Source organism: Piliocolobus tephrosceles, chromosome 11 (genome assembly GCF_002776525.5).
Source record: "Piliocolobus tephrosceles isolate RC106 chromosome 11, ASM277652v3, whole genome shotgun sequence".
Taxonomy (NCBI): Eukaryota; Metazoa; Chordata; class Mammalia; order Primates; family Cercopithecidae; genus Piliocolobus; species Piliocolobus tephrosceles.
The window spans coordinates 3,986,674-4,000,664 of NC_045444.1; positions in this window are offsets into that span (position 1 = coordinate 3,986,674).

A 13,991-nucleotide genomic window follows, 5' to 3' on the forward strand; every position below is an offset into this window, starting at 1 on the left:
CTCACTCTCAAGTTTTTCCACCAGCTCCTCCTCAACCGGGCAGAAACACTGAGAACTAGCACTCTGTGACTCTGTATCTAGCTCAAGGATTGTAAATGTACCAATCAGCACTCTGTCAAATCGGACCAATCAGCTCTCTGTAAAATGGACCAATTAGCAGGATGTGGGTGGGGTCAGATAAGGGAATAAAAACAGGCTGCCCGAGCCAGCATGGCAACTCGCTGGGGTTCCCTTCCACACTGCGGAAGCCTTGTTCTGTCGCTTTTTGCAATAACTCTTGCTGCTGCTCACTCTTTGGGTCCGCGCTGCCTTTATGAGCTGTAACACTCACTGCGAAGGTCTGCAGCTTCACTCCTGAAGCCAGCGAGACCACGAACCCACCTGGAAGAACGAACAACTCTAGACTTGCTGCCTTTAAGAACTGTGACACCACAAAGGTCTGCAGCTTCACTCCTGACAGCCAGACCACGAACCCACCAGAAGGAAGAAGCTCCAGACACATCTGAACGTCTGAAGGAACAAACTTTGGACACCCCATGCTTAAGAACTGTAACACTCGCTGCAAGAGTCCGTGGCTTCATTCTTGAAGTCAGTGAGACCAAGAACCTACCAATTCCCGACACAAAATGACCTCACGTGACTTAATCAGGGTGGCTGCAGTCTGGGAACGCTTGGCTGTAGTGGGAGTAGCTTGCGTGCATTTCTGCCCTCCCTCCTTCCCCATAAAGTGCCCATTATTCTCATTCATGCCCCTACTTCCTGCAGCCATGTCTGTGACAGCACCACCACAGGCCTGAGCTCTGCCCACGCCTCTCCTCTCAGTCCAGTGGTGCTAACTGCTGTACAAACCACCCCAAATCTCATTGGCACAGTTCATCCCATGCAGGCAGTTATCTTCCAAGGGGTGACTCAGGGACCCAAGCTGCTCCATCTCATGGAGTTGCCATCTTGTGCTGCAAAAGATTTAGCTGAAGTCACCCAGGGAAGGGCATGGAGAATCCTGCACCTAATGCTTTACCAGGTCAGCCTGGAACACCCACCACTGTCACCCACATTCCACTGCAAAATGTTGAATTCCAAATGCAGGGGAATCTGGGAAGTGCAGTCCCTGGTGGGCTCCCCAGCAGCAACCTGACTATGGAGTGGGAGCATGGTCCTTTCTGGGCTGTGATCGTCTCTACTATACCATGTAATACCAAACCTTTTCCCCAACAACAAGCTTTTGACTCATCCCCATGGAGTAAGAAACTGGAGAAACCAGTTCACCTCTGCCACTAATATTTGATGACGTTTTATGTCATGATCACTTCCAGAATATTTAGATTTAAAAAGAGGAAAAAGAAGGTAGTCTGCCTGAAGATAACTCAAGGCCGTGGCTTTCCAATGGTGGGGGGAGTAAGTTGGCGGGGGAGGGGAATTCCTGCTATCTTCAGATAGTTTGCAGAGGACACCCATTCACCTATGCGTTAGGGAGATTCAGCTTCGAGTCTCAAAGCTGATCGTATTAGAGAGGGGACAGAATAGATGCCTTTTGGAGATTTCCAACCAAATTCCAGCCCTGCTGTGCCTTTATTGGCTCCGTAAGTCTAGGAGCAGAGCCGTGGTGCTCGGCTGGCAAACAGCTTGAGGAGTGGTGTGGCCCAGCTCTGTTTTAGTTGGGAATGAGAGTAAAGTGAGATTGATGGGTGTCTCATTCATTTTCCAATGCTAATAGGTTCCCTGACTCACTCACTGGGGCCAGACATGCATCTCCTGCCTGGCAGTGAAAATGTCAATAACCACTCTCTTTTTACTCTGCTTCTTTCCAACCTGGGGATGGGCTTTCATTAAATCCTCAACCCGTGCTTTTTTGGTTAAATCAAATGTATAGCCACTGGAGGAGTAGGATGTCAGCTATATTTACCTTGTCTTCAGCCAAGTATCCTGGACTAGTTTCTTTAACAACTTACATATCAGTTTCTAGTTAAAGCCAAGGGCAGGTGCTAAGCTTGAGACCAGGAGAAGCTGCTTCACCTTCTGTGTGGGACTCAGGCACTCTAAGAACAGGAGGGGAATGGTGACATTGTGGTGAGGTGGCTGACCTTGGGGTGAGGGAGGGTGACATCAGCAGGAGAGTGGGTGACATTTGTGAAAAGACGGGTGACAACTGGGAGAGGTTGGAATTGCAGACTCTTTGGTCAGTTAATTTAAAGCCAACCATGTCTAAATGTCTGTCACCCTCTAAGAACACAGCTGATAGACTAATTTACATTCGAACATCCAAGATTAATGATAGCTAGCATTTACTGATTGCTTACTACATATTGGTGACTGTGCTAACCAACTTCCACATCACCCCATCTAACACTTCCAACAACCCTCTTTGGGGTTGATTTAAACACATTACAGCATGACATTTATCATGCTGTATCATGGGAGGAAAGAGGATGATGATTGTCCTCATTTCTCAGTTGAGGAATTGGACTCAAGAAGAAGACAGGTGACCTTCCCAAGGTCGCAGAACCAGTTACATGGCAGAGCCAGGATTTGAATCTCCAAACCTGGCTTGAGAGCCTGACCTCATAACTGCTGCCCTACACCTGGTGGTAGCAAGAGCTCCTAATGTCATTGCTCCTGAAATGGTGACATTCTAAAAGAGCCCATAACTGGGCCAAAGAAATAAAACCATAATGGTAGCCCTGTGATGGGGAGATGAGGGAGAAGTTCTTAACCAAGAGGTTTTTATAAAGTCATTTTTCCAATCATACCATGCTTTCAGTGGAACGTGCTGCCCGTGGAGAAGCCCAGCCCAGGGCCACAGCTAAGGGGAAGATGCCATCCTCAGGTGTTATCTTCAGTGGTGGTGTTGGAGGAGAGATCAGCTACGAGCTGCTCATGAGCAGAACTGGAAGAAACTAAGAGGAACCCAATCATTATTCTTTATTCTCTGAATTCGCATTTTTCCCATGACAGAGTTGATGCATTTTCATTCTTTTAAAAATTTAGTATTGGATCAAATTCTTCAATTTGAGCTTACATGGGACATCCTTTCAAATGGCAGTTGCCACCAGGTGGCCCTTCCTGGAAGAGCTTTCACAGCTTCGCACGGACAGAGAGGTGTTGGGGTGAAGTCCCCCTGGGGATCCTTAAGCTGTGGGCCCACTCCTCCTCCCAACCGCCCCAGCAGCCTCCTGGGGGATTCCCTTCAGTCTGGGGTGGAATGACAAAGGCAGGGAAGAAGGGCAGCATCTGTGGGTCAGAGGAGTTCCCAGGCATAGGCCAGGCTGAGGTTCTGGAGTGGGGGATGCGGAACAGGGCTTGCACCTACTGGTGGGACCAGTGTTGGAGCTGGTGTTGGGGGAATGAGGGGGAAGTTCAGGAACATAGGAGCTGCCCTTGTCGCTACTGCTACTGCCATTCTCTGCCATCTGTGCAGCCCTGGACTGAGGTGAGAAGCTAGCCTTGGGACAGGTGGTCAGGGGCTTGTTCAGAGCTCTGCATGTGGTTGGGCACAAGGACAGGGGTCCCCAATCCCTGGGCCGTGGACCAGTATCTGTCTGTGGCCTGTTAGGACCCCGGCCACACAGCAAGAGGTGAGTGGTGGGCAAGTGAGCATTGCCACCTGAGCTCTGCCTCCTGTCGGATCAGTGGTGACATTAGATTCTCATAGAAGCATAAACCCTATTGTGAACTGTGCATGTGAGGGGTCTAGGTTGCTCACTCCTTATGAGAGTTTAATGATAAATGTCATGCTGTAATGTGTTTAAATCAACCCCAAACCATCCCCCACCACCCCCCAGTCCATGGAAAAATTATCTTTCGATGAGCCAGTCCCTTGTGCCAAAAAGTCTGGGGACTGCTGCACAAGGACATCAAGCCAAGTGGCATGGTGGGGCTGTGCTTGCCCACCTGTGCACCCTGGCATTGGGCTGAGTCTGTGTGGAGGAAGGAGTGCCATCTTCTGATGACCGTTAAGACACTGTCTGCTCACTGCTGTGTGTCCCCAGGGCCGTATTGACCAAAGGAGGGCCTTTTTTCTAATTCACACAAAGGCTCTGCATGGGCTAGCTATGTTCCTGGGTTTGGGCATTCCTGACTGCAGCGTGCTTGAAAGGGGATCCCAAAAAGTGATTGAGGATAAGCAAAGAGAGTTTCCATGGTTTCTGTTGTCCCCTAGATGGAGTGGCCAGTCTTGAAGAGTGAAGAAGCTGCATGTGGCTGTGAAGAATGGGAAGTACTTCTTGTGACATGGGGAAGTGTGAGCTGTAGGTGTATCAGCCTGCTCAGGCTGCATAACAGAATACAGCAGACTCAGGGGCTTAAACAACAGACACTTATTCTATCACGGTTCTGGAGGCTGGAAGTCCAAGATTGAGGTACCCACAGGGTTGGTTCCAGGTGAGGCCTCCCATCCTGCCCTGCAGAAGGCTGCCTTCTCACAAGGCCTTTCCGCTGTGCACATGCACTCCTAGTAGCTCTTCCTTTTCTTATGAAGACACACATTCTGTTGGATCGGTGCCTCATCCTTACAACCTCATTTAACCTTTATTACCTCCTTAAAGACCCTATCTTCAAATATAGTCACATTTGGGGGTGGGAGTGGGGACATAATTTAGTGTATAAGAGCAGGAAATGCCTACAATTCTGCAATTGGTGTTTTAGTATCAATTTGTGTGTGTGTGTGTGTGTGAGAGAGAGAGAGAGAGAGAGAGAGAGAGAGAAAGACAGAGAGAGAGAGAGACATCCCAATTGGATCACAATCTTCTGAAGTAAGGCCTTTGTTTAAAACGTCATTTTTTTTGGGCCGGGCTCAGGGGCTCACGCCTGTAATCCCAGCACTTTGGAAAGTCAAGGCAGGCAGATCACAAGGTCAAGAGATGGAGACCAGCCTGGCCAACATGGTGAACCCAGTCTCTACTAAAAAAATTAGCTGGGCGTGCGTGGTGGCACATGCCTGTAGTCCCAACTACTTGGGAGGCTGAGACAGGAGAATCGCTTGAACCCAGGAGGCAGAGGTTGCAGTGAGCTGAGATTGCATCACTGCACTCCAGCCTGGTGACAGAGTGAGACTCCTTCTAAAAAACAAAAGTCATTTTTTTTTCACCCCTGTCCTTTTACTCCCCCAGTCCTCCACCGCAGTGCCTAACACAGGCCTTCTGTCCATTAGGCACTTGAGAACTGTATGTGATGCAAGCCCGAAGGAGCTTCCTGGTGCACATGTGCAAAGAGAAGAGCGAAGCCAGTGCTTCATTCTGGGAGATGCTCTCAAATCCAGGTAGGAGCTGGTGGAGGGAAGGCCCCATCAGCTCACTCTCTGAAGTACGAGATGGAATTTTCAGAAGGGAAATGAATTCTAATTTCAGCCTGTTCACACTCTAATTTCACTTTGTTAAATAACATTATTTATTCAGTAACCTTTGGAATTCACATGCTTCATATTTAATGGGTCCAATTATACCCTTTCTGGCACGCCTGTGAAACATGCCGTTTTCACCATGCGAACGTTTGTTTGACATGATTTCAGATGTTATATTACTCCATAGGGTAATGTGCCTTAATAGCTCCAAACTCCAATAACAAGAAGGATTAGCAGAGCAATAAGCTTTTATCCATCAGCATAACTCCAGAATTGCCACCCACAAGAGACCCTGAAGGCAGCAGATCTCTTATTTACTCAAAGGCTCTTTTGAAAAAAGTGTAAGTGGCTTTTTAAAAAAATGATTAAAAAAAATATGCTCATTAAAAAAGTGTAAACAATGAGAGATATAAAAGTAGAGAGATTACCCATGGTCCTGCCACGCAGGGATAGCTCCTAGAGTCTTTAATATGTTCCCTTTGATTTTCTTTTCTTTCCTTTTCTTTTTTTTGATATGGAATCTCCCTCCGTCACCCAGGCTGGAGTGCGGTGGCACAATCTTGGCTCATTGCAACCTCTGCCTCCCAGGTTCAAATGATTCTCCTGCCTCAGCCTCCTGAATAGTTGGGATTAGGCATGTGTCACAACACCTGGCTAATTTTTATACTTTTGGAGAGATGCGGTTTCACCAGTTGGCCAGGCTGGTCTCGAACTGCTGACCTCAAGTGATCCACCCACCTCAGCCTCCCAAAGTGCTGGGATTACAGACGTGAGCCACCGTGCCTAGCCTGATTTTCTTCCTGAGCTCACTCTTACGTCTGGAGGTGTCTGTCGTACTCTTTTCCATAATGGGATTATACTAAATATCCTGTTTCCCTCCCTCACTGTAAAAAATCTTTTTTATCATGAAAAAGTTCAAACATACACTAAAATGGACTGAAATCCATATTGAATCTCCATTTGTGGCGCCTCTTGTTTCATCTGAACTGCTGTTTACCCCCAACCTAGATTATTCCGAAGCGAATCATAGCCATGCTCTCATTTTATCAGTAAATATCTCAGCATGTCTCTATAAAAGACAAAAACTCTTAAAAAATGACAATACCCTTTTCACAGCTTAACAATTAGCACAGCCTTAATATCCTTAAATATTCAATCACTGTTTACATTTTTCTAATTGTCTTGTAGTTGTTTTCTTTCCAGTTGATTTGAATCTGGATCAAGGCATACTTACAATAGGTTCCCTTGGTTGATACGTCTCTTCAATCTTTTTTTTAAACTCCTACTTTAGGTTTGGGGGTACATGTGAAGGTTTATTATTTAGGTAAATTTGTGTCATGGGGGTTCATTGTAAAGATTATTTCATTACCCTGGTACTAAGCCGAGTACTTAATAGTTATTTTTTCTGCTCTTCTCCCTCCTCTAAACCTCTACCCTCAAGTAGGCCCTCAAAGTGTCTGTTGTTCTCTTCTTTGTGTTGATGACTTCTCTTCATTTAGCTTCCATGTATAAGTGAGAACATGTGGTATTTGGTTTTCTGTTCCTGCGTTAGTTTGCTGAGGATAATAGCTTCTAGTTCCATCCATGTTCCTGCAAAAGACATGATCTCATTCTTTTTTATAAAGACTGCATAGTAGTCCATGGTGTATATGGACCACTTTTTTTTTTTAGAAGTTAACATGGACATTTTTATTTTTTTAACTTGTATTTTAATTTCAGGGGTAGATGTGCACGATATGCAGGCTTGTTACACAGGTAAACATGTGTCATGGGGGTTTGTTGTACAGGTTATTTCATCATCCGGGTATTAAGCCTAGTATCCATTACTTATTTTTCCTGATCCTCTCCCTCTGCTCTCTGGTAGGTCCCTGTGTGTGTTGTTCCCCTCGATGTGTCCAAGTGTTCTCATCATTTAGCTTCCACTTATAAGTAAGAATATGTGGTATTTGGTTTTCTGTTCCTGTGTTAGTTTGCTAAGGATAATGACCTCCAGCTCCATCCACGTTCCTGCAAAGAACATGGCCTCGATCCTTTTAATGGCTATCTAGTATTCCATGGTGCATATGTACCACATTTTCTTTATCCAGTCTATCGTTGATGGGCATTTAGGTTGACTCCATGTCTTTGCTATTGTGAATAGTGCTGGGATGAACATATGCACACCTGTATCTTTATAACAGAATGATTTACATTCCTTTGGGTATATACCCAGTAATGGGACTGCTGGGTCCAATGGTATTTCTGCCTCTAGATCTTTGAGGAATCGTCACACTGTCTTCCACAGTGGTTGAACTAATTTACACTCCCACTAAGTGTATAAGTGTTCCCTTTTCTCCACATCCTAGCCAGCATCTATTATTTTTTGACTTTTTAAGAGTAGCCATTCTGACCTGTGTAAGATGTTATCTCATTGTGGTTTTGATTTGCATTTCTCTAATGACCAGTGATACTGAGCTTTTTTTTCATATGCTTTTGGCTGCATGCATGTCTTCTTTAGCAATCTTTTAAATCCATAGGCTCCTCTTCTATCTTTTCCCCTTATAGTTAATTTGTTGAAGAAATGCAGTCATCTATTCTATCAAGTTTCTGTCTGGATCTTGCTGATTGCTTCCCTGTGGTGTCCCTCTATGCTGTCCCTCTGTCCTGTGTAGTTCCTGTGCGTTGCTAGTTAGACCTGAAAGCTTGATGAAATTCAGGCTCCTTTTTGGCTAGTCATTTTATACTTTATAAATGGTGTTGTGTACATGCTCCAGGAGGCATCAAGTCTGGTCTCTTTTATGTTACTTAGATCTGTCACCTAGATCTACTAATTCGTTACAAGGTTAAAAGGGTGATACTGTAATCCCATCATATCACATTTGTTTATCAGTTGGAATACTTCTGTAAACATAAATTTCCCCTCCACAACTATTTGGTTACCCAGAGGCATAACTTACAGAACAAGGGCAGGATAAATGCTTGAATCTTTTCCTTTCTGTACCAGTTTTCGAAATAATGGGTAGGTTTCTTATCATCACCCCAGTGAACAATGAAATGTTTTCTCTCTTTTGTTTTTAGTATTATTACGAACTTGTAGATTTAAAGATATTTGATATGATTTAACATACCTGTTCCTTAAATATATCATAGGTATTTTTATTTGCCAGCATAATTCTAAATGATCAGTTATAATGGGTGTACAATTTTCCCTTACACGAATGTATTAGAATTTACTTAACCATTTATTATTGTTGGACATTTATGTTCTGTCTCTTTAGATTTAGCATTTCTACTCCAGTTCAGTCTCACTTTTATAAATATATGCATTTTTTCCTGAAGTAAGGTAGTACTTTCTCTAATATTATTTGAAAAGATAAAATTAGTAGATTAATTTTTAATGATGATCATGATATGAAAGGGAGTGTGATTAGTTGAGTAGCCTTTTTTATTGAAGCTTGAAAGATATTTTCTACTCTACCTATTTAAAATATTCATACCATTAGTGAGGGAAAATATTCCTTTTTTTCCTCTCAAGGGTTGAAGAAGTTCTTTATCAAGGACAAAAGATAAGACTACCCATTCAGTTAAGATAGTAATTAAAAGTATAAAAATGATAGTAGTAAAGTACCTTTTGCTCTTTCCATATTTGACTGAATGTTTTCATAAAAATAAATTTTCTAGCTTTGAAATAAATCATATTTGCCTTTATTAATTTGCCCTAATGGCAGGAACCATCAGATGCATGACTACATTTTGTGTATTGATGCACAGACTAGTGCCAGCAATGAGTCAGGTGACATTCATCCTGATATGCCTGTGACAGTGCCTGTTTATATCTGTTCTGAAACTATTATTAATAATCTTCCTGGCCAGGCATGGTGACTCATGCCTGTAATCCTAGCACATTGGCAGGCTGAGGCAGGTGGATCATTTAAGGTCAGGGGTTCAAGACCAGCCTGGCCAACATGGTGAAACCCCATCTCTACTAAAAATACAAAACATTAGCCAGGCGTGGTGGTGTGTGCCTGTAATCCCAGCTCCTCGGGAGGCTGAGGAAAGAGAATCGCTTGAACCCAGAAGGTGGAAGTTGCAGTGAGCCGAGATCGTGCCACTGCATTCCAGCCCGGGCAACAGAGTGTGACTGTCTCAGGAAAAAAAAAAAAAAAGTTCCTTAGTGCTCTCAAAAGAGTCCTGGTGGTTTGGGTAATATATTATATGATCACCCTAGATATTAACATTTCTGTTTTCCTTCTACTTACTCAAGTTTCCTCATATCCCTGATTTCAACTGCCTCAAAGAAGGCGACCTTCTTTTTCCCAACCCATCTGAACCTCCTCCCTTCCCACAATCCCGTGGCCACATTTATCTTTCCCCTTTTCTTGCTCATTTTTTATTTTAAGCAGGCTACTACTGTGTGTCTTTTTATTTTTTATTTTAAGCAAGTTGCTACTGTGTGTCTTCCTCTGCAACCCCCATTTTTACTACAGTGCCCTTCAGTAGGACATGAAGCTGTCAGAGCAGGTAACAATAATAGTTCAGTCCAGATGAATAGGATTCAATCCAGATGAGAAGACTGAAGCCAGAGGGGACACTGGGGCCATGGCAACACAGCTGGTTAGTGGCAGAGCAGGACAAGGAGCAGGGTCCATAAATTCTCTGCTGATTGACCTTTGCTAATTAGTCCTTTTCATAATTGCCAGGACTTTGGACGAGTTTGATGTTTTGAGGAAGGTAGGACATTAGCTCCCTTCCCATCACTTTGCCATCAGGTGCTAAATTATAATGAAAACAAGTCTCAGATCCAGTTCTGCCACACACACTACATTTATTACCAAGCCATATTTATTGGAAGCAGGCAAAGAAGAGTTCTACAATCTCTTTCTCCAAACTTAGGTCCTAAGTCCACAACCAATTATTATGTGCTTTGACAAGCACCTTGTATGAAAGGCCCCCTGGTGCCATGGTAGAGGAATTGCTATTCTAGTGGTAGAATCAGACAGCTGTCTAGTCAAGTCAGCTGACAAAACCTTATGTTAAGTTGAAGATGGTGGGAGAATACACTCTAGACCTGGAACACTCCTCTATCAGTGAAACCTGTTGGGTTTGACAGATGCGTTTTTTTTTGTTTTTTTTTGTTTTTTTTTTTTTTTGAGATGGAGTCTTGCTCTGTCACCCAGGCTGGAGTGCAGTGGCATGATCTCGGGTCACTGTGACCTCCGCCTCCCAGGTTCAAGTGATTCTCCTGCTTCAGCCTCCTGAGTCACTGGGATTACAGATGTGTGCAACCATGCCCAGCTAATTTTTGTATTTTTGGTAGAGACAGGTTTCACCATGTTGGCCAGGCTGGCCTTGAACTCCCGACCTCAAGCAATCCACCAGCCTTGGCCTCCCAAAGTGCTGGGATTTCAGGTGTGAGCCACCACACCTGGCTGGTTATTTCTTATATTTTATTTTTGCAAAGGCAGTAAATCCTGTAAATCTTTTTAGTCAATCATATTTTTTGAGTTCCACTCATTTAACTGATGAAGATGATTTCTAATATTGTGAAAAGAATGGTTAGCAGCAGTCCTGCAATTTATTCCTTTCCTTTCCTTATTCCATCCCAGACAAGGGTGCTGGGATGCCTCTGGGAAAGGAAGAAGGAAGGCAGTCTGATTAAGTCTGTTGTAAACATGTTACTAACAGGCCTCCTGGAAAACCACTGATGGTAACTCTAATGCTAACCAACAGTAGCTAACAGGAGAGTCCTTACCTATGGGAGGATTTTTAGCAGAATGTATTTGGTCTTTATTGGATTGCTTATGGTAAGTGTCTTCATTCTTTCAGGCTGCTACAACAAATTTCCATAGACTGGGTGGATTAAGCAACAAACATTTTTCCTCGCAGTTCTGGAGGCTGGGAAGTTCAAGATCACGGTACCAGCAGGTCCTGTGTCTGGTGAGGGTCTGCCTTCTGGTTTGCAGAAGGTTGTCTTCTTGTATCCTTACCTGGGTAGAGCAGAGAGAAGAGGCAAGCTCTCATGTCTGTTTTTATAATGGCACTAATTACATTCGTGAAGGCTCCACCCTCATGACCTAATTACCTCCCCAAAGCTCTATCTCCTAATACCATAACGTTTAGGGATAGGATTTCAACATATGAATTTGGTGGGGGACACAAACATTCGGTCCATAACAGTAAAAAAAAAAACAACAAAAAACTTGAGATCTATGGATTTATGTCACAGGACTACCTGGAGAGTGTCATGTAGGCTATGTAAATATTTAGGTATAAAAATGGAAATGTTTTATGACCAGAGCAGATCCCTTGTGTGTGAGAGATGCAGCTGCATGCAATTCTTAGAGACCTCAAAGTGCATGCGAATGTAGCAAGAATGGGCCTGGGGAGCTATGCCAGGTGTCCCAGACTTCTCTTTGCTTTACCTGTGCCTCACAATTATTGCATCCTTGGACTTACTAGTAAATCTGGGTACTGGATAAGACCTCTGATCCTTGTGAGTCTTATTTGGCAGTGTAACACTTTGTCCATCTCTTATCCCTTATTCTAACTAATGTACTCCTGGTATAAATACAGATGAAAACACCTGAAGCAAGGCCTTCCTTTCCTCTGGAGTATGGATTTATGATTCGATGATTCAAATATTATTCAATAACTCCTGGGTATAAAGGTAATTTGTATATATGTGTACACCATGCTGTTCATACTGAGATATTTTAATGCATATTACAGACAATATAACATGAACAAAACAGGATTATGTCTCCTATGATTTCTAGTGATGGTTATTAACAGCAACAATAGCACTAACTATAACTATCAATTGTTTTGTGATGATTATGTGCTGATCACTTTGCATATATTAGCGGTAGCTCAGTAAACTTGTAAGGTCTCTGTTCTCATTTTACAAATAAGAAAACTGAGTATTAAAGAGGTTAAGTAACTTATCCAACGTCACATCACCATGTGACCTCAAGCCTGATATATCTAAAGCCTTTGGATCTGCCACAAACCCAGCTGTTCTCAATTGTGAAACAAAGGACTAAAATGGATGGGAACTTAGGCTTTCTGTAGTTTTAATACTATGGTGGCTTTATGAGCAAAATTTCCAAAAAGTTTATGGAACTGCTTTCACAAATTCAGAGGCAACTGGAGACAAAGGCAAGTCAGCTCCCTGGGGACTGGTGGGGATGTGGAGGGCAGCCCTCACTGCTCCAGGATGATTCAGCGGTTTGTACATTAGTCTTCATGCAGGGGACATGTAGAAGCAGCATAAAGCATGGTTCCCTTCTCAAGGAGCTTACACTCGGCAGGGGAGTAGGATGCATACAGAAAGCAATACTGACTGATCCAGACTGTTGAGAATGATGGGCCTCACTGGTACGTCCTGTAAGTGCACCAGGACTTCGGGAGCTGGGGATGCGGGAATAGGAAAGTTAATGAAGGCCTTGGGAGGAAAAGAGCCAAGTTTTGGAGAAAGTCTTGAGTCCCAATTTGGCTGTGATGCTGGACTCACAGTGCAACAGGGGCCAGATGCTTGGCCTCCCTAACAACAGTGATGCCCTATTGAGTGCTTGCTACTTGGGTTTCGGTTAGGCCCTCCACACACCTTTTATTGCAAGTCCTTTGAGCCACACTGCAAGGTAGATGCCATTATCTCTATTTTATAGTCGAGGCTCAGCCAGATTTAGTGACCTGCCAATTATCATATGGGAAGTAATCAGTAGGGTTTGTACTTGAACCTGAGTCTATGTCAAACCTCAGCTCATACCTGTTCCATGATTCCAGTGGTTCTCAAAATGTGAACCGGGACCAGTAACATCAGCCTCATCCAGGAACTAATTGGAAATGCCAATTCCCGGTCCCAATTCAGACCCCAGGCCTGTTGACTTAGAAACTCTGGTGGTGGGCCATCAATCCACGTTTCAGTAAGCCCTCCAGGCGATTCTGACGTGCCCTAAAGTTTTAGAATCACTGCACCAGACCATCAGCCTCCATTTCTTATCTACAACTGGTGACAGTAATCCCCCCTCACAGTGCTGTGGTAAGGATTATGTGAGATAATGTCGGGGGAACGTCTAGCTTGGTGCCTGGCTCATAGGAGGAAGGACGGACAGTGGCTGTTCCCTTCCTACCATGAGAATACGAAGTGCCATCTTTTTTAGCCAGCACCGTGTTTGGAGGATAGCAGGTGGAAGGTTGAGTGAGGAAAGACATTTTCAGGGGAAACGGTGGAGCATTTCAGATGACGGGAACCACACGACCACCAGCTGTCACTAGTAGGGCACAGAGTTGTCCTTCCATCATCTTCAAATGTCTTCCTTCTTTTTTGTCTGTCTGAGATTATAACAATCGTTATTAATGGTGAGACACCTGTTCAGTGTAATTAACCTGGAGTTCACTGCAATTGGCAAATGAGCAGTTCCTTGTAATCGGCTCATAAGACTGATAAGATGTAGACAGCCATAGTTAAAACCTTTTCAGTTCATGTGTGCCATTAGTAGGAGCTCGTTAAAGATGTGAACGAAGAGAAAATGTAAATAAAGAATCCTGCTTTCTGTAATCACACCTGGACATCTAACTCCCTGCTCTCAGGGTTCAGCGGAAGAAAATCTCCTTGTGCTCACGGCCTGCTGGCCTGCCTGCTCTTTCTCTGCAGCCTCATTTTTGTGGGTCTCAG